At 46.0% G+C, this 24,930-nt stretch overlaps 1 pseudogene; it reads left to right on the top strand.

Annotated features, from left to right (window-relative positions):
- Window positions 1-2,495: 2,495 nt before the first annotated feature.
- On the top strand, window positions 2,496-3,434 carry LOC129783205 (olfactory receptor 10AG1-like; annotated as a pseudogene).
- Window positions 3,435-24,930: the final 21,496 nt, after the last annotated feature.

The raw sequence follows: 24,930 nt of genomic DNA, 5'->3' as shown, positions 1-24,930 counted from the left end.
TGATTCCCCATTACGGATTCCCCACAGCTCACCTCTCACCTCCGGAGGGATTTATGGCCGGCTCCTGCTTCCTTTCAGCAGATCATTCAAAGTTCTGTGGGATTCGCTGCATGTCGCTCAGATAGGCGATTCGAGAGCCCTTCACGTTAGATCCTTAAACGTATCACGTCGGGGTCACCAATTTGCGGCGAATGAGGAGACGGGACGCAGCTTGATGCAAGCAAATGTCGGTTTATTGTACAGGAGCACAACTTTATATACACTTTCAAAGGCTGCGCGTCTTAAACCAATTGGTTCCTGAGGCTAAGCCTTGCATACTAGGCAATCCCTGATTGGCGGCTAATTAACAGCAAGATGTTGCCTTTCCTTGGCGCCAACTTTGGCGCCATCCGTTTCCCGCTCCCCTGTGCTCTGCAAACAGGCCTCATCATGTTAATTGCTGTCTAGACAAGCTCATCATGTTGATTGTTGTCTAGACAAGCCCGAGCACATTCCCCTCAGCTAACTGATTGCCACGCATGGTCCTAGTTTCCAGCCCGCTCCTGCACTTCACCTTTGACAAATGCTGCCCATGAGACAATCACCATGGAAGAAGTACTCTGCCAGTTTCCTATGAGCAAAGCTCTCCTGAACTGTGATCTTGCGAAGCATTGAGACATCTGAGAATTGGAAAGAATAGTCTGTATGTTTGAGGACTTTGGAAACAAGCAGGACATGCTGGTATGTGGATAATCTGCCTGTGAAGGGTTGCTTTGAATTAAAGCATTTGTTTAAAATAGATGTTGGTATCTCACAGGTCTTGTTTGGTTTGTTAGTTGTTGGGGGGTTTTTTTGTTTGTTTTTTTAAGAAAAGTATTGCATTTTTCTGTGCATTTATATAAGGAGTTAGATTAGAAAACAATTATGGTGACATTTCTCTCATGTGAACTCTAATTTTATCTGGGAAATTTTGAATGGCACCTCTGTGAGATAGATACAACCCAGAGGGAAAAGGCAGGAATACCTTGGAAAGAGAATCAAACTCTTAGGATGACATGCTTTTGTGAAATGAAAATTTTCTCTGGAGAAAACCACCCCGTGTTTTTCACTTGGCTGTTTTGAATGCTTTTATTACGTGTGTTCTGACCTGCTGTTCTCATCATTAATACGTCAGAGTTTAAGACGACTTCTCAAAGGGTGTTAGTGACAGCTGGAGAGATGCAGCCAGCATCCTCAGTCTTCTGCCTGGAAGAGGATATTCGTTCCCCATGTCCAACTGAGATTCTTCAACATCTTTCAGCTGAGTCTCTGCTTCGTAAGAGGCAATCTGCCGTTGTGGTGCTGCTCACTTGTAGTTCACAGCCTTCAAGTGTGCCCAGTGAGAAGTCTACGCTCTGGGAAAGGTGGGACACGCAAAGGAAAGGCTCCATTCCTCAGACAAGAAGAGCATCGCTCTGCTTCCACGAGAGCTTGCAGGGGACTGGGAAGCATTGCAGGGCGGGATTGGAGCAAATGGGTCCTCGGTTGGTTTTGTAAGCTGTCGTAAATCCAGGAGACAAAGCAGCAAATTTAAAATGATTCAGGACTCCAGGAGTTCTAAAAGCATGACCTACTCAGGAAAAACTGGGTGTTGTGGGGAGGTCACCCACTTTTAATCTCTTTCTTTTCTGTATGACTGGAAACTGCATGAAGCATTTTGACTGATTGCAAAAAATGTCTTTAAGCACCCTGAAAACTTGTGATGTATGCATCAGCTGCTGCTTATCTACCTACCTAAGATGTTCTGCGGATGCATCAATGTCACTGGATTCATTGGCAGATAAAACTGTGTTTTACTTCTGAGGAGATTCACATGTCACCATGCAAAAAGGAATGATTCAGATTTAAAAGAGTCTCCCAGATATTTGAGTGTGTGGACACAGCATCAGGGGATGAGCCCTTACATGTGAGGAGAGCTGGGATTCATGTCTCTCACTCAGGTCTAAGAAACAAGTCATACTCTGCCTTGCTTTGTTTTGATGGCTTCTCCTTACCCAGCCTTGTCTTGCTTTATCTTCCCCCTTTTCCTCCCCATCCTCCTTTTCACCCTATCTCTTCTGCATGTTCTGATGTTAAATGCAGCTCTTACAAGACCTGGACAGGGAGTGTAAGAAAGACTGTTCTTGAAGGGGCTAGTATATATCTATTTAATTCCTTTCTTCTCATCAGTCACCAGGTCTTCTATTTAATAAAATCACCTTTAAAAAGAAGTCAAGTTTCTTTTTTCCTGATGACAAAACCCAGTCACTGAGGCTCAAGGATTCCATTCTCCCCTCTCTTTACAAAGCTCCCTGCATCAAGCAACCCCTGTTAGATTCCCTAACATTCATGCAGGCCTTGGTCAACCTCACCTAATCCTGCAATCACGTGTATGCTGGTGTTTGGAGTCTTTCTCTAGGCTTGAAGCGTATGTGATGGTGGACAGGCCATCATCATCCTCTAAGAGCCTGTTGTTTGGATTGCTCTGTATAGGGAAAATGCCCCGAAGAAAAGGCTTGGAGAATCACACTGTTGGATCTGGATTCATTCTTGTGGGGTTTTCTGACCTGCCCGGCCTGCAGGGCCTGTGCTTCACAGTCCTCCTGGTAATCTACCTTGTGGTCCTCATAGGAAACAGCCTGACTGCTCTCATCACAGTGGTGGACTCAAGCCTTCACAGCCCCATGTATTTCTTTCTGAGGAACTTGTCCTTCCTGGAGATCTGCTACACGTCAGTCACCCTGCCACAAATGCTGGTGGGTTTCCTGAGGGAAGATGGCAGGATCTCCTTCCTTGGCTGTGCTGCCCAGCTGTATTTCCTGGTTTTGCTGGGCAGCATCGAATGCCTACTCCTGGCTGCCATGGCCTACGACCGCTACGTAGCCATATGTGACTCCCTGCACTACACCCTGACCATGAGCAGGGTGCTCTGCATCAGACTGGTGGTGGGGTCATGGGTGGCTGTCGTACCAGTGCAAGTAGGACAGACCTACCAGGTGTTCACTTTACCCTTCTGTGCATCCCATGACCTTAACCACTTTTTCTGTGATGTTCCCCCGCTGCTAGAACTGGCCTGTGCAGACACTTTCTGGAACCATGTGGTGCTGTACACCATCATCGTGGTATTTGCAGTCCTTCCTGCCTCCTTCATATTTATTTCTTACATTGCAATTATCAGGGCAATTCTGAAAATGCCTTCAGTTCTGGGCAGACACAAAGCTTTCTCCACCTGCTCTTCACACCTCGGGGTGGTGATGCTCTTCTATGGCTCAGCCACAGTCGCCTACTTAAAGTGACGGTCAAAGGATTCCGTAGACACTGATAAATACTTTGCCCTGTTTTACACAATTGTGACTCCCATGTTCAACCCTGTCATCTATAGCCTGAGGAATAAGGAAGTGAGAATTGCCTTGAAGAGACTCCTATGGACAAAGTGAAACCACAGGGTATGTAAAATATTCCTAAATGGTACCAGAAGTCCCACTGGGGCTGCCTTGTTCCAGGGCCGGCTGCAGGGCTGTGAAGGTGGCTGTGCAGGCAGTGGTGTCCAGGGCTGTCCTTGCCAGCAGGGTCCCTGCAGCCCAGGGGGCTGTGTGCTGGGGCAGGGGCTCTGCCGCCTGCCAGGGGCAGCTCTCACCCTGCCCAGGAGCTCCCGTGGGGCTGTGGGGAGAAGCTGTGGGTGGAAGGAGCAACCCTACTGAGGGCAAGGTCCTTGTGCTGGTGATCGGGTGCTGCACGGGTCAGAGGTACTCACAACTCCAGCTCAGGCCCAGGTCATTTCCAAGGGGACGTGTCATGAGCATGTTCATTGCAGGGGTTCCCTGCTTCACTCTGTGCTTTCCTGAATCTGTGCGTCCACTTTTCTGTGTCTTGGCTTGTTAGAAATGGAAACTCAGCTGTGGAGGTCAGACCAGGGGCACAGACTATTAAAGCATTACACAGGTTTACCAGGAATTTCAGCAAGTGCCTTCACTCCCCACCAGCTTCCACATCAAAATATCCTTTCCTTTTCCATCAGGGTTTGGATGACCTGTTGTTCTTTCAGGCGTGCAGACAGGGAGCGGCTGCAGGGCAGAGCTGGGCACACAGGGGCTGAGCTGGGCTCTGTGAGCGCTGGCAGGGAAGAACCATGGGGCCAGAGAAAGAGCTGCTGGCAGGGAGAGCTGCAGGATGGAGACATAGGGACAGAGGGGGCTTGGGGCAGTGGAGGAATGCTGAGGAGAACACTAACACAGGGTAGATAGGGGCACCACCCACTGTGCCCTACCATGCAGATGCCTTCCCTGAAAATACACAAGTTTTCTCTCTTCTATAAGCTATCACAGCCTTTAGCTCATAAGTTCCAGGCTCCTTGGTACCTCCTCATCCAGCAGAGCTGGGCAGCTGAGAAGGAGCTGGAGGGACACAGCAGATTCCCTCACACTGCCCTAAGGCACAGACAGTCCCCTTGCCTCTCAGCACTCACCCTGCTCTCCCTGAGCACAGCACAAAAACCTTCTGACCTGACTCTGGCCATGGACGTTGCTCAGCACGGGCAGAGCAGATGCTGACAGGCCCTTCTGCGCTGGGAGCAGTTGGGTCTGACCAAGTCCAAGGGCAGGACTGGCCCCTACCCCCACGGTTCCCATGAAGCCCCTGCTGCAGAGCGGGGCTCACTGCTGGGCAGCCAGCGGGCACAGCCCCTGCTCCTCACAGCACACTCGGCCAGCACTCAGCACAGCTCCAGCCACGGCTCTGAAGGGAGCTCTCCTAGGAACGGTAGAGGGGGGGACACGGGGCAGCGGGGTCGGATCTAAGAGAAAGGGCTTTACCTTGGCTCACGGCAGTCTTTCCTGACTTGTCACTATGCTTGCTCCATGAACAGGACCCTAGGGTTGGAGGCAGCAGATGTCCAATATAAGTTGCACCACCCAGTTCCTCCTCCTGGCTTTTGGAGACACATGGGAGCTGCTGCTCTTGACCTTCTGGCTCTTTCTGGGCATCTACATGGCTGCCCTCCTGGCCAACGGCCTCATCATCACCACTGTAAGCTGTGACCACCACCTCCACACACCCCATATATTTCTTCCTCCTCAACCTGTCTCTCCTTGACCTGGGCTCCATCTCCACCACTCCCCCTAAAGCCATGGCCAACTCCCTCTGGGACACCAGGGACATCTCCTATGCAGGATGTGCTGCACAGCTCTTTCTATTTCTCTTTCTCATTTCAGCAGAGTATTCTCTGCTCACCACCATGGCCTATGACCGCTACGTGGCCATCTGCAAACCCCTGCACTACGGGACCCTGCTGGGCAGCAGAGCTTGTGTCCACATGGCAGCAGCTGCCTGGGGCACTGGGTTTCTCTGCGCTGCGCTGCACACGGCCAATACACTGTCACTGCCGCTCTGCTAAGGCAATGCCCTTGGACAGTTCTGTGAAATCCCCCAGACCCTCAAGCTCTCCTGCTCACGGGCCTACTACAAGGAAGCTGGGCTTCATGTGCTTAGTGCCTGTTTAGTCTCTGGCTGTTTTGTTTTCATCGTGCTGTCCTACATGCAGATCTTCAGGGCTGTGCTGAGGATCCCCTCTGAGCAGAGACGGCACAAAGCCTTTTGCACGTGCCTCCCTCACCTGGCTGTGGTCTCCCTTTTTCTCAGCACTGCCACCTTTGCCTACCTGAAGCCCCCTCCATCTCGTCCCCATCCCTGGACCTGGTGGTGTCAGTGCTGTACTCAGTGGTGCCTCCAGCAGTGAACCCCCTCATCTACAGCATGAGGAACCAGGAGCTGAAGGGTGCAATATGCAAACTGATAGCTGGATGTTTTTCTTAAGCAATAAACTTCTGCTAGCAATTATAAAGTAACTCATTACAGACCCAGAATGTGTCCTCTATTTTTTGTTGTTTGTGGATTTGGGTGGTTTTGGTTTTGGTTGGGTTTTTTTTCTTTTTTACTTATAATATTGTTATTGCATTTATAATTCACTCTCATCTTTGCTTTTCTGCCCCAGTGGCTGTGTAAATGATGAGCCCTGCTCTCTGCCTGTTTGAACAAAATAAAGGGCCCTTCAGTCACTATTTTCCCCTGAGATCCTTCCTCCAAGGCCTATTTGGAGCTGCAGGGGCAGTTCCTGTGTGCAGAGCTGGAGGGGAAAAGAGTCCTGGCATGGCCGCACTGCCAGGGGGTGGAAGCCCTTGGCTCTGCAATACTGTCCTCCTTCCACTTCCATGCTCCTTCTGATCCCTTGCGTTGCTGTCAGGCCTGAGTGCGCTGGCAGCCTGGTCACAGCCCTGCTGCGTGGCAGTGCTGTGACCGCAGACAGGGACAGGCAGTGGCACCTCTGTGACACAACTGGCCTCCATAAAATGTTCTGGATTGACAAAAACCGCCTGAATGCAGCCCTGGGATGTGCTCCCTTGAACCGAGGTGCCTGTCTCCACTGCTCATGACGAGGGCCATCTCCGAGAGGTGCCGAGCAGGGCGCTACACCCCCGGGCTGAGGTGCTGCCAGCCTCTGGCAGGGGCAGCAGGAGGCCAGGCAGTCACTGTGCCCACTGCAGTGCTCTGCCTCCGCACATGCCAGGGAAGGGCTCGCTAGTGGAATCCCTTGAGATAAGCACCTTGGCCAAATGTATGGAATGTGTTTATTAAGGCCCTGTATAATGTGGTGGTGTGCCTTTTCAGCTCCTCTGTAGATGATCCCAAGCTGTGTAGAGCCTTTGATCTACGATCTACCTCCTCTGCTTCACCCTGCCTTGAGCAGGATAGCTGGGCAAGACGACGTTCAAGGGTCTCTTCCAACATGAGTTATTCGATGGTTCCATGAATCGTTTTCTTAGAGAGCTATTTGAGACAGAATAGCAGGAGGAAGAAGGAAAAACCAGAAGAAAGAAGTGGAGGTATAAAAAGTACCAACAGAAATACCGCAGTTCTTCTGAGGAACACTTCTCCACTCAAAACATGAGTAGGAAATCTATTAGATTAATTGCATGAAAGAATCTTCCTTTTATCTGCTCAGGTACAGGGTCACAAGGAGGGTGCTGGGTTGGGATGCCTGCCTGAAGGGTGGTTTCCCAGGTGGTGGAGCTTTCCTTGGAGGTAAGAAAGAGCAGGAGAGAGAAGCACTGCCACACAGTGCAGCTTAGAAAGTGGAGGGTGGAGATCATGAGGAGGAAATGTCACTCAAGGGCTAATGCTGTGGTAAGAGACGTCCTCCAGAAGGAGTATGAGATCTGAGGAACAGAGTGTGAGGCTGGAAAGACATCAGTGCATGTGTGGAAATGCCAGGGTGAGAGCAAGGTGGGGAAACCAGGTGGGTGTCTGCAGCCTGCAGGGAAAAAGCAGCAGCTGTGGGACAGCGTAGGACACCCTGTGATGGACATGGCAAAGGGCACTGGCAAGGCTGGGAGTCACCAAGAGAACCAAAGTCTTTGTCCTTGTGGTTACAGCCATTGTCTCTGCCACCAAGGATAATGAGAAGATATTTTGTCCTAAGGCGCTGGGGCCTCATGGCCTCCTTGCAACCACTTGCAGAACATTCTTCTCCCCTTGAGTGATACTGCCCAAAGAATGTTCCCAGCATTGGCCACAGCCTGCCACCCTGAGGCCTGGCACCTGCACTCTGCTGCTCTCCTGCCTCACTCCCCCTGGGGGATGAGACACCATTATTTCTTGGCTACAAGAGCCAAGGGGGACACGGATGATGCAGGGTTTCAGACCCAGGTAAGCATCGCAGCTGTTGGCCCATCTGGCAGCTGTGCTAAAATGCTGATGCAAAGAACCTGCAGACACCTAAAGGAGCATTGTCACTGTGCTGTCCTGTGACTGTCAAGGTGTGGTGGCTTGAGCATTGCCTCGCAAGAGCCCACAAGCCTCTCTCTCACTGCCCCCTTCCTTCACACAGCTTGGTGTTTGTAGGATTGTTTCTCTCACAGGTCTTTCACTCACTCCTCTCCCTTACAGATGCTGCACACTGTGTCTCATCCTTTCTCCCACAGGCTGTCAGAGACGTGCCACTGGTATTTCTTATTGGCTCATCTATGGGCAGTGACTGGTTTATTATGGAGCGATTTGAAAGTGGCTTTCTTGGACATGGAGTCAGCTCTTAATCTTTTCTCACCATTGCCAGCCCTACAAACCCCATGACCACTCCCGAACCCTTGCCATGTAAACCCACAGGGTCATTAAAATCCCCAGTAAGATGTGAGGTTATTGATCCTAAGGCTTCCTCACGCTGGTTTAGTACCATTTTGTCCCCTTCTTCTTCCTGAACTAGTTTGTTTATGTCAGGGAAGAGAGGCATTGGACATCAGTTGTGGCACCAGATTCAATCTCAGACACGTTTAAAAAAAAAAGCAGGTACCTGTCGCGACGGAAGGAAGACACAGTCACTCAATATGAGTGATCAGCAGACTTCGTTTATTCTGTCTTACAGTCAGCTTTTATGCCTTGTTATAATTAGCTCATACATATTACAAAAGTTAAGCTCATTATTGGTTAGTTGCCTAAATACCAAGCCCGCCCCTAGTTTCTCTTCTGTAGTTATCTGTTCCCTCCTGCAACATTCTTTACTGACCGCAATCTTCCTGTTATTGTGTAACAAGAACAGCCAAGGACAGTGTATTTTTGCTTTACTTCAGATAAGATGAGTGCTATGTGCATTTTTGTCCAGCCAGCTGGACTATGTCTATGTGACCTTTTTCAGCTAGCCAGTTATCCACAATTCCCCTGTTTTTATTTTGGGCGACATAGGCTTGGTTGACCATTTTCAATAACAGTGTTTTAACACAGGAAAATATACAGCTAAGCACTACTAAAACTATTACAATAATGATCAAAAATAATAATCCCGTTTGCAAAATGCCTTTAAGCCAGCCTCCTAGTCCCAACCAATTTCCACATTCAGAATACAGCATAAATACAGAATACAGAATAAATTATCTCCATCAAGGCAAAAAGGCTTCTCTTTAAGCACAGAGATGTTTGCTAGTTCAAGGCAGAAACCCATTTCTTGTAGGGAACATCTGAAGCACTTTTTTTTAGTGGGTTTGTAATCAATTCCGTATTTTTCCTTGAGAAGCTTAAGCTGTTCCTCTTGTTTCAGGAGTGTTTCCAACTCTGATTTGTCGAATAGGTCCGCATTTCCCAAAAATATCATACATTTCCTCCGCTGTGATTTTATACGGCAGGTTCCGAATATAAAGGATCCGATTGACCTCTGGGGGCAGCCGGATGTCAGCTCGCTTGGCCGCTTGCATCGCCATGGCGCCGATCGGAGGCGGGGGGGGGTGTGCCTTGGAGAGAAACCGCGGGTTTTTACTATCATCAGTCCATTTGTCACTTCAGATTACCGCAATGTGTTCTACAATATGCTACACTACAAATCACTTAGAAAACTATACAAGAAAGCCCATTTAAAAGTGGACTGCCTTCTAGAGAGGATAAAAATTACAATCATAGTCATCTCATTTTATGAGATTTCCAATTGTATTTTCTGGTAAGAACACAGTTGGTATTCCAGTTTCTCTTGAATTGTGTGTGATGGTACCACGACAGTCATTAGTAATGTGATTAAACTAAGCATTCTTTTGCAGCAATGTTCTAGGTACAAGATCTGATGCTATACAATTGATGTGGAGGAAAATTACAGTAGAGAGCACCCTCTTCTCCTTCCATCCCCCTTTTTTTTTTATCTCTAGTGTGTATATATATATATATAAGTTTAAAACTATATATAGTAATTTGAAACTAATTCTGCTATGGACTTCAAAGGAGCTGCAGTTGGTTTATAAAAATGAAAAATGTAGGTTCAACTGAAGTTAATGAGTATTTTGACAATCTCGTCTGATATTGGCAAATGTCAATTTTGCAGTAAAGTTACTCTGGTGATATGAGCTCTATTGCTCTCATCTCACTAATGTAGAAAACTGGGTTTAGATCGGAAAAATCCAATATCCTGAAGAAAAAGAAAAGTAAATTAAGAGTGTTCTTATGGGCTGAATTCTATAGAAATAAAAGTGAGTTTCTTAATCTATTTAGGTAGGGAATAGCATCAATCCCAAAATGTAATTCAACCATTCCTGCAGTAATTTTCTCCTTCTACTGTTCCTTTCATTGTTTCTTCATCAAGATAATAATGAATCTTCAAATTTAATTACCAACTACTGATTGCATATTTTCCTTTTTACTTACAGACATTGTCTTCTGAGACAATGAAGCTGTACACTTCCCCTTGTATTTATGTAGTCTCGTTCGTAACAATTTAGCAAGAAGAAAACTCTTATTTTCTGAACATACCGTGATATTGAATGACACAAGTTTACAATATTTTAAAACATATATAATCGATGAATCAGATGCTTTACAAGATACAGTGGAAAGAAGTGACCAAAATAAAGTTTTCAGAGAACCAACTCTTATCAAAGTGACAATCAAATGGCTGTTCCAACACAACTTGTCAGAAATCTGAAGGGGTATTAATGAGGCAGAGCATGACTTCTTTGGATTACTAGAGATGATTTCCAACCATTCAACCAGTTGTAGGTATGTAAAAGAGTAGGTATTGCCAAGAGTATGTCAAGAAACAGAACACAGATCACTCCTGCCTTCAAAGAAAAAAAAAAAAAAAAAAAAAGACTGCAGCAACACAAAACATTGTTATGCTAAAAACAGTGCCTGGGAGGAAAAGCTTAAATCAGATTTGGGCCCTAATGAACAAAATTACCTCATATAGGTGTTAATAGAAAGAAGAATTAAAAAATGATTATATATTGAAAGGAACAATAACTAATGAGACACAGCACAGCCATATGAAGGAGGACTCAGATCATTTAAGGGCCTAGTCTAACAGATGGCAATTGCAGTTCAGTTTAGATTAAGGAACGTTAAAGTCAAGAACAAAGGACATAAAGGAATTAACAGTACAGTTGTTTTCAGCACAGTGAACAGAATATGGGCAAGGGTTGGATTTTTTTTTATTTTCTTTTTCAGTTCAATAACTGAAGAATCGACGACTAATTCTACCTTCTGAGGACTAGACTAATCTATAACCTGGTATTATACAACTGGAAAAATCAAATGCGTGTGTCTGCCTTGAAGTGTCTTTCAGTTCATTTTATCTTCTCTCAGATCCGTTGCTCCTTCAGGCAGGGTGGTTTTGGTAAATAAGGGTAACTTTGAAAGTTTAATCAATAGAGGCATCGAAAAATTGCTTTGAATTTTATCCTGGTTTTCTGGTTGTCAGGGTTTGTATGCTACAGTCAGCAAGGGCACTGGCTGAGCGAGGGCTGGAATTTTCCAAATACTATCTCTGAAACGGTTTCTCAGACGCTGAGTATTTGTGGGTTGCCTTACACATTGTGGAGATTGGCATGGTCAGTAATGTGGTTGTGTGAGACATATGATGTGCTGCTGCCTACAAGTAGATTGGGTTTTATTTTCTCCTTTTGTTGTGTAACTCTACAGGAAGAGAACAGTCCTAGAACAAATCCTCGCTTGCTGGATGCGCCTCCTCAACAACTCTTACCTCTAACTGATAAAGACAAATGTATTAGTTGTTCCAGAATCAGTAAAACAGCACATAAAGATGGAATTCAGTTTTAGAAACTCTTAATATGCACCCAGTACTTCTTCTATGCTCTAATTGTGTATGATAGCAGTTGATGTTATATAAATCCTTAATGGTACTGAACAAAGACTGGGTTATAAGTGGAAACATAGAACACATTTTCATGGATGTGAAATGAGTTCATTGTCATAGGAGCAATTAAAATGCATTTCAGATGAAACTAATGGCTGGATGCTTACAGTCTTATATTTTAAACTGCTTTCCCTCATGAATTTATTTTGGTATATTTTCTTATGGTGCTATAGATAAGGATTCATTTGGCATGCATGTGCATCTTATCCCTATTTCCATAAGCATTCCGTTAGTTAATAGATACTGTAATGCTTGTTACTTCTCTCCCTCCTCCCTGCTGTTTGTGGACTATTTCTAATGCATGGTTTGTCTCTGTTGCTATTATTTTGCTTAATTTAGCGTAGCACAGAGACTCTGCAAGTGGAAAATGATTTCTTCTTTCCTGGGCCTTAACATATAGGATCCTGAATCATGTTAATAAACTAGAAGTGTTGTGATTAGATTCTGCTGATGGATACAAGCTCCCCTCTTGCATATGTTTCAAAAAAGTAGTATATGGATGTATCTTTGGCAGGTGTTTAGAAGTTGAATTCACCTGGGGACAGAGCTGGAGATAATTTTCACAGAAAGTTCGTCGTTTGCACGGAGTACAGCGTTAGATTCTAGATTCTCCTCTAAATGTATAAGACTATTATTTCAGGACCAAATTGTACTTGTTAGTATGCATTTATATTATAATAAAAGAAATTTATACTGTAATTGCAGTGTTTGCCCTAGCTTCCAGATTTAAAAGACCAATTAAGCAGCACACAAAATAATAACTTACTGAAGATTTCTTTAAGGAATAGTCAGTTCCAGATATTAGCATTTTTAAGCTTCTTAGAAATGGTTGGGTGTATTTTGCAGATACCTTTCCACATTTTCACCTTTTATATGGAAAGATAAATTGTCTTAGAAACTCCTTCTAAGCCAGCTTTTTGGGCTGGAAAGTAGGTTTCTGGAGACATTCTGAGATGGGTTGTTTGTGGTTTTTTTTCCTTTTTTTTTTTTTTTTTTTTGTTTAAGTGAGAGAAAGAAACAATGAAGCATTTTAAGCTAGACAGTAACAAAAAATTGCACTGCAGTGTTTGCGTAACACCTGTAATAATTTGTACATACAGTACAGCAATGACTTGTGTGTTCATAGGGAAGAGGCCAATACATTTTCTTTCTAAGCTACGTATTCTTGGTTTCAGTCTATAGCTTCTAAGCTAAGGAACTAATTTTTCATACCTGTTTCTTTTTTTTTTTTTTCCCCCCCCCACCCCGGAGGATTGCCTTATTTGCTAAATATGACACCTTATTCATCTCACAGCACCGCTCCACGTGCTCATATGGCTTCTTCCACCACAGAGCTTTCTATATAAATTTTTCCATTATGGTGCCCATGCAAGCAAATGAAAAAAATAAAATAAATAAAATAAAATAAAATAAAATAAAATAAAATCTACATTTTTGTATTCCTCAGGAAGTGGAATCCCGGTTGTATTGAAGCCAGTGGTAAAACCTCTATAGATTTCCTGGGGTCAGGATAGCATTCGTGGCCTTGACCACCGGTGCTTTTCTAGGTTGAAACATTTCTGTTACAACTTTCAGATGTTCAACCAACCACTTCAAGATGGGGATCCTCTGTGTGTCTATCCCAGCTAGGAGCTGGCAGATTGCATCCTCTGGGTCCCCATGTTATATTTAAGAATCTATTTTTAATGGCTACGTCCCAGTTTGAAGCTATGGTTTCACATCCCCAATATGCACAGTAATAGTGGTTAGGGAAATTGCAATAGCTTTTCCCTGGATTCGAACTGGGGCAGAGATAAAAAGGTTTTAATGTTCTTTCTTGTCGGCCGGGTGGGTCTAGTTCATAGAAGACTAAATCTTCCAATTTAACTTGGAATTTTGGGGATCCGGCTGTCACGTTATACCGAACTTCTATTGAATCTTCCCATCAACCTAAGGTCCAATTGAAGGGTAATGCTCATTTTCTTTTTTTTTTTTTTTTTAAATCATGGTAATCAATACCATTAATAGGATACTAGCTTTCATTTCCCCACTGTTCAGTACCTCTCTGCCTTCCTCGTCTACTCTTTTGCAGAGAGCAACGGGATATCAATATCTTCTCGGCAGCAGCAGGTAGTCTTCAGGGGAATTTTGCTGTTATCCTGTCAATAATTTCCAAGGTCTAAAGAGTTAGTTATCTCTTAAATATATTTCCACCTGTTTGGTTGTTGTGTCCGTTTCCAGGCAAATCTTATAGTACGCTTTCTTAAAACTCTGTACCAGTCTGTTTCATGTACTTCCCAAAGTTCAGGTACTGACAGTTCCCATCCACAAAATAATTTACGAATTTCCACTTGATCCTCTGGTCCCCTGGTACGTATCGCATCATTGTGACATTTCATACAGTAAGGTTGTTTCTTAAATGAAACACAGGACCAATCTCTATTACAATTTAGACATTGGCAAACAACCTAACATAAATGTCTGGAAGTAGGGTGTTTTAAATTGGGTATTCCCTGGAGATCTCCTATTCTGGGTGATTCGGGTATCTCCGTCTCTGTGTTGTTTTGTGGTCAGCCAGCAATGTTAGCGATGTCCCAGTAACGTCCTTCACACCACCCCGTGGCTCAACATTGCTGCTCCGTGGGTGGCATAGATAGAGATAGAGAAAAGATTCTGCCAACTATACAAACGAGGTTAACAATCTTTATCTTTATCTAAGCTTTAAACCCATTTACAATTATCAATAAACAATAACAGGCAATAACTAAAAATGACTAACAATAACTATAAATCCCTAACGTTACTACAATAACGTTAGCTAACAATTCAAAACTCAAACATGTCATAAGCTAATTTCAAAACATTGTCATAACAGGATTACATAACAAAACAAAATAAAACATTTCTTGGCATATATAAGGTTTGTTTGTGGGGGTTAAGAATCAAGAGCCAAGAGGTGGGCATTTAAAGGGGTAAATTTTCATGCCCCTTTAAGGTTAGGCTGCGCATGCATTTTCATTGTGCAGTTTTGGTCAGGGCATTAGCCTGAATCTTGACCAGGAGGGTCACGGACCAATTTGTTTGTCTCGCTACAAACAATCCTTATCATTTTGGAAAAGATGGGAGCAGGAGACAACACACTTTGTACGGTTTTGCTGTTCAGCCTTTGTCTCATCGTGACTACAGTAACCATCAGTATGTGCTTTTGTGAGTGTTTTTGGTCACGCTGGTACAGAAGAGTGCGATCTCTTCCTCGCAGTCTGCCCCGAGTAGTGGAACCCATGGGATACCAAAGCAGAGTGCGAGAGACTGTTATATAAACAAAAGAAAACTCTTGGTCTCCAGCAGTTACCATGTGACTTGTTATTTGTTTCTGTTCATCTTTGTTACCTCGTGAACAAAATACCAAGGACCAGAGACAGACTATCGTGGAGGGAACAGATGGAGTTACCACCTCGACATTATTCAGGACTGTGCTGGACTCATGAGTGAAGAAGCCTGTTTTCCACCTCACATGAGACTTTGCTGGACTGTTATTCTGTTATTCAACTTCTAGTTCATGTTTGTTAATAAATTGTTATTTGTTGTTTACTGGTTGTCAAATGATTCATTGAATTTACTTTACATCTAACACACGGTTTTCAAAGTAAATCAAAAGGGTTGGGTAATACATATAATAATAACCTACAAAACCAAAACCTATAAACAACACTTACAACTATACATTCCACTTAAGTAATAAATGAACTATAAATACTATAGTTTCTTTAAATATTCTTTTTATATATATATATATATATATATATATATATATATATATATATGCATCACTATCATGGCTAGACTATAGGGATTTCGCATGCACGGTCTTTCCAGATTGTTCCAGTACATTCTGTGGGGTTTAAAATTGCGCATGCGCATGTTCAAAGGCATACACGATAAAAGATGGCTGCTGAGTGTCCAGATGAAGTCCTGGACCCATTTCCCGAGCTTACCACTCCGGTAAGTTTGTTAATGGTAACATTTATGGCAATATGGCCAAATGACAGGTCCTTGCTTTCAATGCAATGTTTTCTCACCATCAGACCGCCACATCACCTGCCAGGGAGGAAGGCTCTGGAGTGCGCATTTTCCCCTCTGAACATCCCGTAAGGTGAGTGTTTTTTAAACGTCTAACCTGTATGGTTCATTATAAAGGGGAATCAAAACCCCCCTTTTTTTTTTTTTTCTCGTTGTTTAGGCAGAGGGTGCGTTTTTCTACTGTCACACGCCAAGAACTTATGGCGGAGGTGGAAAAGTATAAAAGACGTTACCCCATCCTCGTCTGCGCGTTCCTGACGGTTGTTTTCTTTGCTATTCTACTTGTATTCTTAATCAGCCTACATTGTTGTATGAATTGTTAATAGTTAATTATTCCCAGATTCTTGTTTGCTATTAAATTGTTATTGTGTTAACTATATAATCTGTATTGTCGACTGTACATTTCGGTGTACTACTCGAATTTGTTTAACGCCATTGGGTGAAATCCTAGTAGCAAATTGCATGTTAGTTATAACGTGTTGAAATAATCTTATAAAACATGGAACAGTACATGGCAAAAACAATAAGGTGGCTAATCCACATAACAAATAAAATAGGATTTGTTTTACCCAGAGGCTCCCGAGAAGCCAGAAAAACAAGTCAATATTCCAGTCTTTCCAAGTTCGGACGGGAATATGGGCTAACTTCCCTGTCTCTGCTGTGATTTGTTTAACTCCCTCACCATTGCCATCAATCTTCAAACAACAATTGGAAACTTTTCATTTACCACAAACACTTCCTTCTTCGGCTAGCAGGTAATCGAGAATCATTAGAATACTTTGGCTCCTGATCTGTACTTACAGTTTGGATTTTACCATCTGGTATTAAGGATAATTCCTCCTTTCCTACCTCCTCTGCTGCTGCAGAGTTTCATCTGCACATCCCATAACAAGTCACTGTCATGGTAAACTGTGGATAACTGGCTAGCTGAAAAGGGTCACATAGACATAGTCCAGCTGGCTGGACAAAAATGCACATAGCACTCAGCTTATCTGAAGTAAAGCAAAATACACTGTCTTTGGCTGTCCTTGTTACACAGTAACAGGAAGATTTCGGTGGGAAAAGAATGTTGCAGGTGGGAACAGAAAACTACAGAAGAGAAACTAGGGGCGGGCTTGGTATTTAGGCAACTAACCAATAATGAGCTTAACTTTTGTAATATGTATGAGCTAATTATAACAAGGCATAAAAGGTGACTGTAAGGCACAATAAACGAAGTCTGCTGATCACTCATATTGAGCGACTGTGTCTTCCCTCCGTCGCAACAAATGGCGCCCGAACAGGGACCCTAGAGAGGGCTGAACCTGCGAGCCACGGTTCGACGGAGATTCGGGTACCGGTCCTGAAAGCAGCGCAGGAGGCGGAAGGGCACAGTCCCCGCGCCCGGGAGCACCTACAGAGGGTCCCGCCGGCCACGCGTCGCCGAAGTCTCGCAAAGGCTGCAACAGCGCTGACGAAGGTATGGAGGGACAAGCGACGTATGATTCGCTCATATGCTTTATAGAAAAGCGGAGCGTTCGGGACATAGATTGTAAAAAGGAATTACTCGGGTTATTAGCGTATGGGATAGCATCCGGGACCCCCGCGGCAGTGGCGAGCGGCGGCGCGGCCCGGCAGGCCCCGTCCCGGCCGCGGTTTCTCTCCGAGGCGGCACCCCACCCCCCCCCTCCGATCGGCGCCATGGCGATGCAAGCGGCCAAGCGAGCTGACATCCGGCTGCCCCCAGAGGTCAATCGGATCCTTTATATTCGGAACCTGCCGTATAAAATCACAGCGGAGGAAATGTATGATATTTTTGGGAAATGCGGACCTATTCGACAAATCAGAGTTGGAAACACTCCTGAAACAAGAGGAACAGCTTAAGCTTCTCAAGGAAAAATACGGAATTGATTACAAACCCACAAAAAAAAAAAAAAAAAAAAAAAGTGCTTCAGATGTCACCTACAAGAAATGGGTTTCTGCCTTGAACTATCAAACATCTCTGTGTTTAAAAAGAAGCTTTTTTGCCTTGATGGAGATAATTTATTCTGTATTCTGTATTTATGCTGTATTCTGAATGTGGAAGTTGGTTGGGACTAGGAGGCTGGCTTAAAGGCATTTTGCAAACGGCATTATTATTTTTGATCGTTGTTGTAATAATAGTTTCTTGATCAAAACCAGCCAACACTATTTGTAAGCATTAGGCATATGTGGAAGAGAATGCCTTTATTTGAATCAGCAGTTAAGGTGTAGTTTAGTCTGATGCTGTGGTTTTATCTGCTTCTGGTGAATTTTTGAAGTGATGAAATCAGAGATACAAGGTATACTAAGAGTTATGAGGTAATAAGGTAATAATCTAAGTAAGGGTGCTGTCTTTTATATCTACAAGTGCAATATGCTTTTATGTAGCAGAGAGAAACTTTAACAATAATGTTGCTTGAGCGAGATGTGCATGTGACAACTTGGGAAAAGGGATATCACAACTGGAGTGCAACAGTGTTTCTATGTCTGGCAGAGTGAAATCTTTCAAGCCCTGAGTTTAGACAGTCTAAAATAAATTGTTAGTATTCAGAAAACCCATCTTAAGCCTCTTTTGCTTACATAGTGTTATGGAAGTCAACTGCTATTGTAGAGAATTAATGATTTTTTTTAATACATATTAACAAATACTACTATTTTAACTTGAGGCAGTTGAGTGAGAAATACTCACGTGTAGCATTTGAGGGAATGTCAGCATAAATCGCACTTACAGTAAGACTGCATTTTTAATTACTGTACTCGTTAAGATTCGATGATGCCATAAGGCTAAGGCCTTTTATCACAGATTGGTTCTGAACTAAAAGGTGTGTGCACATGTAGATATGCACATTTGTGTTATTTTCCTTAATTGGCTACAAAATAATATAATTAGGTTGGGGACTAGATCTTTGGAATTTGTCTATTATACTTCTGTTTGTTAAGGAACGTGCATAACACACAGCACCCATGTAGGCTTGGCTTGTGGCACAGTTGTCAAATTTAGCATAGACATTCAGACAGATAAGCAACGTACTCTTCTTGTGTGTATCACCTACAAGCCATTATGGCTTAGTGTGTAAATCTGTATGTAACTATTGAAAAAAACACTTATGAATGTATATAGCTTAGAACTAATTTTTTCCCTTTGTTAATTCTTTGATATCAATGAGGTATTCTTCAGAAAATGTATGGACTGGTTGGTTGCATAAGGGCAGTTGTTATTTGGACAGAAAATTGTTAATGGTCAGGGATTTTCCACTAAAATATTTGCAAATATTCCTAGTCAAACATCAGTTTGGTTTCTTTTTGGGTTTTGAGCTTGCATTAGTCCATGTTCAGAACTTTAAAATTACCTTTGAAGTTTTTAAACTTTTTATATCACTGGAACAGAAAGAGCATCTAAATTAAAGCTTCAAGCTAACTTTATTTTTCAAGTATTTCTGGAATTATACTTCTGAACTGAGATTTTATAAGTTGGCTGTGTATTTTCCTGTGTTAAAACGCTGTTATTGAAAATGGTCAACCAGGCCTATGTCGCCCAAAATAAAAACGGGGGAATTGTGGATAACTGGCTAGCTGAAAAGGGTCACATAGACATAGTCCAGCTGGCTGGACAAAAATGCACATCGCTCTCAGCTTATCTGAAGTAAAGCAAAATACACTGTCTTTGGCTGTCCTGTTACACAGTAACAGGAAGATTTCGGTGGGAAAAGAATGTTGCAGGTGGGAACAGAAAACTACAGAAGAGAAACTAGGGGCGGGCTTGGTATTTAGGCAACTAACCAATAATGAGCTTAACTTTTGTAATATGTATGAGCTAATTATAACAAGGCATAAAAGGTGACTGTAAGGTACAATAAACGAAGTCTGCTGATCACTCATATTGAGCGACTGTGTCTTCCCTCCGTCGCAACAGTAAACCACACAGATTTACATTAGTAGAACTACTACAGAGTGTATTTTGTTTCAGTTTTTCTGCCAATATTCCCCATAGCCTTGCTGAGCAAGGGATATTGTTTTACCTGAACTAGGCAGGCCTTCCCCTTATCATTTTTACTGTAACAGGTAAAGCATTTTTTCCTTACCTGGAATTTATTTCCAGATATACCTGGTTAAAGATTTCTTTTACTTCAGGGAGGTCCTCTTTTCCACTTAAAGATTTTGGTGAATTTGGCATTCTTACTTGTTTTCTTAGTTTGTCCTTTAAAGGTTTCAGGATGTTTTCCTGGTGGCCAGCAGCTCCCACAACTGTAACAAATTCTTTTCACTGAAGTTTAACACCAAATAAGTTGGTTTTGTATTCACTAAAAATTCCACCTCATTTTTCCTAGTCCCTAGTTCACCAGAACCCCTTGCTGGTTCTTTAGCTTAGGGCAATCTCGCTTCCAGTGTCCACTTTCCCTACAATATGCTCATTCGCTTCTGCCTGATATTCCTCCTCGGTCATCTCCTCTACCAGTTTAGCACGACCCAGCTCTTCTTCTCTTACCTTCTGTACACGTCCCCTATTCCTTCTATCAACTTTTCTACATCACGATTACCTTAGTAAAAATCAACTCAAACCTTTATCCAGTCCTATTCACAACCAACTTTCAAACATCTAAATTTCCCCATCAGAGACTCACCTTTACTCTCCTCAGACCCGCTGCCTGCCCTAGAGGGGCCGTTACCGGTCCTGTTGTGCTGCAAATGCTGCAGCAATCGGGGTGACATTGTCAGGTCCTTCTGCTCAAGTGTCAGCAACAGCAACCCCCTCCTCCCCACCATCAGAAGGGTTCGGGGCAGGAGATGCTCTTCCTGCTCTGCAGGTTACACAAGCCTGCCTCTGCTACAGCACTTCTGTTTTAACTCTTTCTTACCCTGAATGCAAATCTACTCCTTGTTGCTTTAAGTCTGTGTTCTTACATACCATGCCTTCGCAGGCAAACAGCAAACACCCTGCCATGCGTCCCGCAGGACTCAGCCGCACCTTCGAGGGGCTACGGGGCTTTGTACAAACTCACCCCGATACTTTAACACTTTCACAGGGTCTAGACAGCAGCAGGAGGGGAGTGAGGGAGGTGGTAAGGGCTGGGGGGGTGGGGGGCGGTGGAGGTATATACGGAGGGGGAGAGGTAGGGATCTCATCCTCACTTCTATTATTCTTCTTCTTTTCCCCCCCTTTGTTTTCTTTTAACTGGAACAAAAGGGCCCTAGTTTCAGACCCTATCCATAAGGAAGCATGCTCACTTTCCTCCAGGCAAAAAGGGTCTTTTGAATTCACATATCTATTCAAAGCCTGGCATATCCAGTCTTCAGGTGCCCTGAAGACTGGTCAGTAGAGGTGGTCGCCCCTAATTTGTTTCCCACCCCAAACTTCCATACAGTAGTGTATCAATCTTACTTTACTCTTACCCTGCCTAGAAGGGTACGCATCCCAAAATTTTATCATTAGTCCTAGCGGACTCTCCGGTGGTATCTGTGGGAGCCTAATCTGGACCCCAGAACCACCCATGGGATCAGAGGGCTTGCTTTTCCTCTGTCGCATCTTCCGAGATGCATTCTTTCACTCACGCAGTCGCTTCCCCTGGTTCGTGGCGCAGCCCCTCGCACGCTTCAGGATACCCAACCCCAACCGAACAGTTAACCGGCCTATACTCACGCGTCCTGCGTCTTCATTCGGGCTTCGTGCACAGAGGTTATGGGGTAACCGGTTTTATTTGCGTACTGTCACATTTGAGGTTCGTCGGTAAAGGATTTGGCGTAGAAGCACCCTGACAAGGGCTGCTTATCCAGCGGGGCGCCTCCCCTGCCACGGACCTCAGGCCAGATTGCCCTCATCCGAGTCACGGCACCAAAATTGTTAGAGTTTACCTGTCCAATTAAATGACAGAGACTGGCCAATTAGAAAATGTGATTTATTAAAGCAAGCGACAAGTAAGCAAAACAGCACTGGGCGGCCAGGGAGTCTCCTGCTACACCAACGGCGTGCAAATTCAAGCAAGCTGAGCAGCTCTTTTTCTCTTCACCGAGGTCGCTTCTGACATCTTCAGTACACCCCTCTGCTGGTTCTATTATCGTAGCTTCTTGTCAGACAGGACGTTCCCATGTTTGGTGTAGCAAGATAACATTGTGGACATGTCTCTTCTTGTTAAACAGGAAGTTCTTAAGACCACCACAAAGGGTTCCTTCCTCTTGCTTACCCTGGTTGATCAGCAAATTCCCTTTAGTTACTTATTACAGTACCAGCCCAGGAGAGAGGGGAGGCTGCTGCAGCCCCCGCCCCGGCTCTGGCCAAGGAAGTGTCTTCCAGTGGGCACACGCGTGGCAAGCGGGCATGCCCACCACACACACGTGTGCATGCAGGTAGGGTCAGCGCTAGGTTATGCGGTGTACACACCCGCACAGGCAGCCAGAGGCAGCCCCCAGCCCCTGGTGCCTGTAAGCACGCTGCAGGGGGCTGCGCTTTTCCAGCCCCGGGTGGGCACCGGGGCCCGGGGGGCAGCGATCTCCCTCGGGCTCTCGGCGCAGGAGCTGGGCAGCAGCCCGGGCTGCGAGAGGGGGGCGGCTCGGGGGGCGGGGGGCCACCCGGGGTCCAGCAGGCGGTGCCGCGGGCTGGAGCGACCCTGCCCGCCCCTCCGTCGGGGCCAGCCGGCAGCTGGAACCCGGTCGTCGCCCCCCGCCCCCCCGCGCCGCGGTGCGCTCGCTGCGGAGTGCGCTGGCAGGGCCGCCGTGCCCGGGCCGCAGACCCCGCATGGCAGCCGGGGAGGGCTCCGCCGTCCCCCCCCGCCCTGCCCAGGGGTGGCTGCGGGAGCGGGGCGGGCGAGCCGGGGGAGCTGCGGGTGACGGGCGCCCCCCGAGCGGTTGCGGAGGACGGTCATGACCACGGCAGAGGCCGCGAGTGTGGCGTGAAGGTGCTGGTCAGCCAGAGCCGCCTCCCGTGGGGGGCCCGGGCTCACTGCTGGGTCTCCGCGTGGTCGGGGCTGTCGCTGCCGAGGTTCGAGACGTTTCGCTGCCGCCCCTCGCCCCGACACGCTCCTGCGACAGCGGCGCTGGGCCGTGCCCGGCTTGGGGCAGGCGTTTGCCAGCCGGAGAGTGGACCCCTTTTCCGGGAGAGGCCGGAGCGAGGCGGCGAGCGCCGGGGAGCGCGCAGGGAAGGGAGCGGGCAGCCCTGCGCAGGGGGCGAACCCGGGGGCTGCGCCGCGGCTCCGCACTCGCGGCTCCGCCTCAGCCGCAGGCAGCCCCCGCAGAGCCAGCCCCGGCCCCGCACCGCACCGCGCCGCGCCTCAGGCAGCCCCCGGCGCCCCGGGAAGCATTGCGGACCGACGGCTTGCACGTAGGTGGTCAGCAGAAGGCAGCTCTGCGCCTTAAATGGCGACGTAGAGAAAAGATGTGAGGGTCTGCAGCGAAGCACAGGAGAGGGTCCGGAGGACAGCGCGTGTTGCAGGCGCTTGGCAGCACACGGCCTCAGGAGAGGGAACAGACGCCATGGGTCAAGCTGGGGCATAAGGTAAGCTCAAGGAGAACCAGTTGGTTAATGGGACCAAACAGAAATTACTGGAACTGTGCATGAACACTTAAGTGAAACTAAAGACCGCTGTGCCTTTAAATGGGGACGAGGCTCATAAGACCCAGTGAGGATTAAGTGTGACTAAAGGTCATCGTAAATGGTTTTTCCAGGTGTATAAAGTATTTTCCTGTTGCGAAGAGCTGTGCTAGCTTTGTGGGTTTGCTCCCCAGCTCCCATCCCCGCAGACACGCGTAGCTGGTCCCTCGGCCGTGCGGGTGCTCGATCTGTTGCACGGCGGGCGATGGGATCTGGCCATTGGATGGCAGCATCAGGTCCCGAGGAGACGGTTGCTGCCAGCCCTGGCCGGCCTCGGCGCTCGGAGGGGCTGCGCGACGTCCCGGTGTGACATGTCCCTTCCTGGGGCTCGCCCCCCGTCTGGGTGCGAGGGGGGAGGCGGCCCGGCGGGTGGCGGGCCTGCCGGGGTGGGAGATGCGGCTCCAGGTGCTTTGGCCGCCAGCCCAGACGGTCCTTTCACCTCTCGTTACGCGTTCGGGGGAGGCAGGAGGGTCGCCGCTACCGTCAGCGAGCCCGTGCTGCCGCCGCTGCCCGACGTTGGGGCTGTGTGGCATCCCGGGGTGGCGGGGAGCGGAGCGATGCGCCTCGCCCTTGCAGGGTGCTGAGCTGCCCTTCCCCGGGGCCAGGGCTCGCTGCCGCTTCCAGCTGCGCAGGATTTGGTCCCGCAGCCTCAGGGTGAGGGCTGGATTTTCGCGAAACGAGGAGGAGCTGCTGGCACCTTCTGTACTGACGGGCGGCTTGATTTCTTGCTCTGCTTTTCATACATTTTTAATAGCCCGGTGGAGTACAAATTGTAAAGGAAACTTCATACGCAGAGTTTTAGAGTTTGAAGAGAGATTATTCACCCTCTAGCTGTCGTGAGGTTTCACCTCTCCTTCCTGGCAGGACTGATCTTCCAGTTAGAAGTGAAACAAGGTCAAACGGTTAAAAAAAAAGGTTTCTTTCTGTCAGGGTGAATCTAAATCAATCAAATTCCCAGGCACCAAAGTGTGTCGTGTAACAAATGTGAGTGCAAAGGTAAGCACGTAGCTACAGGTAGCAGAAGAGCATGTGCGAGAGAAGTTGTGGGTCTTCTCTCTAAGTTCTAACACCTTGCTCTTTGCGCTGTTCTGCAAATTTGCCTGGATTTTAAGTATGGGCAGAAGAGGGAGAGAACGAACATATGCATTTGATTTACTTAATAGAAAATATCTTGGCAGAAACACATGCTTGTGCTGTGTATTCTGTTAGAGTTTGGCTTTTTAAAATACTCATATGTTCTGTCTAATGAAAAGCTGGTAGTATCTCCCATTCACCTAAGAATATATGTTCAAACATAGCTTGAGGTATGCTGCTAATCACGTTAAGAAAAACGTATAGCTTAATATCAAACTAGCTAAAGTGCAGTCACTGGGGAATATCTCGGTGCTTGTAAACTTTAATTTAAAGAGTGCTATGAGGCTGGATTACCCGATAACCAGTACAATTGAAACAGCAATATACCCCCTCTTTTTTGAAGGAAGACTGTAGGTCATTTTGAACAGCATAGAATCATTTAGGTTGGAAAAGTCCTTTAAGATCATTGAGTCCAGCCATTAACCTAACACTGCCAAGTCCATCACTAAACTGTGTCCCTGAGCACCACATCTACACATCT

The sequence above is a fragment of the Falco peregrinus genome, chromosome W, assembly GCF_023634155.1.
Source record: "Falco peregrinus isolate bFalPer1 chromosome W, bFalPer1.pri, whole genome shotgun sequence".
Classification (NCBI taxonomy): Eukaryota; Metazoa; Chordata; class Aves; order Falconiformes; family Falconidae; genus Falco; species Falco peregrinus.
This window is presented reverse-complemented; position numbering and strand designations above follow the sequence as displayed.